We start from the raw sequence: 1,859 nt of genomic DNA, 5'->3' as shown, positions 1-1,859 counted from the left end.
ATATATATACTTGCGATAGTTTATTTCAGTTTTATATATATATATAGGCCTATATACTGTATGTATATATATATATATATATATATATAACTCTGCTGTTCTGATATCCAGTGATCATCTTTTATGCTGGTGAACGATTTTCCCACCAGCAACAGCTGATCGATCAGCTGATTACCGTTTCTACAGAAACACAATCAACCAACGCAGATCGCGAAAAAATACTAAAATATCTCAAAGATACAGCCCTATACAGCCCTAAAAAGCTGGAGATAAACTCAAACCTACTTCAAAAAACATTAACTGAGCTTACCGTCTAATTTATCTCCCCTCTTGTTTCCCTGCCGTTTGCCGAACAACAGAACAACCTTGTTCAGCATTAATAAACGGACGACTTGCGCCTGCGCAAAAGGGACCAATGACGAGTATTTTATTATTTTCTCGGCTTAAGCAATCGAGGTTTGACTTTGAAAGCTAAGAGGTGGATATCTCATGTTGATGTTAACGTTGATAATAACGTAGGCCTATGCCTAGTTTGACAGCTCTACAGTGGTGTAAACGGTTCGGTATTTGTGGAAATAAGTGCAAGTACAGTATAGATATCAAATCCTACTTGCTTACTGTGCTTGCTCACACATCGACCTTGCTTATTCATAACGTTCGAAAAAATTAGTCGTTCTGTATGCCTCAATCGCTGCTTGCGAAAAAGAACGACAGATATAAACGAGGAGAAAGAGAATAAACCTTGTGTATCGAGATATTTTTTGTAAAATTTTAATTATGCCCTATTATATATCCTTCTCGTCCTTCCTGCCATTTTTTGTTGGCGGCCGCAATATTACCATTATTTTTCTTAATTTTCAAAGCAAATCACGAAAAGCAAACGTTTTTGACGTAAGTATATGAGTACCGTACTCCATGTAGGTGTAACTCACTGGCATTCCCGAAACCAGATTCCTCTGACGGTTTCCTGAGATGGTGCACTAGAAAAAGGGATTCACGCAACTATAGGACCCACCCCATTTCATACTGATCCTGGGCTGCTTTACAGATACAGAACATTAGATACCGGTAATATCGTATGTAACAGTCATTAACATTATTCCAAAAGGGTATGGGGTCAAGTATCTACGATTTCCGCCGACAACTGAGGAATTGTTGAGAAACTTAAAGAACTTCCGAGAGGCGAATAACAGGGCTGCTACTTAAAAACAATAACATAGGATCCGATACCCATGTCCGTGATGTCAGCAACCAACGCAAATTCTGCTTTGAGACTTATTCATCATGAGATACCGTACATAACTTGCCATCCAAAAAATGGACGCAAAGGGAAAAGCACTGGACCTGCACTTTAATATACAATAATAATAATGGTCGACTTATAGAGCGCATACTGTAGAAACCTGTATGTGCTTAACATCTATTACCCCATGTCATTGGAACAAGCACATGAAAGGAACACATACCCAGGTGAAGCCCCTGGGGATGTTTAGGTCTAAAACCGGGCACGCGACGGCGTCGCATCGTCTAGCGTTCACATGGAGTTGGACTCGTTGTACGACCGTCGTGGACGCAATGAGTGCCCGACTTTAGAGAAAATGATCATGATCTTGATAAACCAAGCGCTTGACAATCTTTAGACACCTTGCCCAATGTCAAGTCTATTAAGTACAATTGTTCCCTGTGAAAGGATATCATCAACAATTTAATTGGTATAATGAAATTTGTTTTTATAAGCAAATTGAACATGAAATAATTTATAAAAAGGTAGCACCTGATTGCACAGTAACAATATGAAATAGGGCCTATGATATAAACAAACATACTGTTCTAAAATTAAATGGTGTTTTATTATTATT

This window comes from Anneissia japonica, unplaced genomic scaffold (assembly GCF_011630105.1).
Source record: "Anneissia japonica isolate Jap-2015-1 unplaced genomic scaffold, ASM1163010v1 scaffold2069_len581484_cov189, whole genome shotgun sequence".
In the NCBI taxonomy this organism is placed as follows: Eukaryota; Metazoa; Echinodermata; class Crinoidea; order Comatulida; family Comatulidae; genus Anneissia; species Anneissia japonica.
This window is presented reverse-complemented; position numbering follows the sequence as displayed.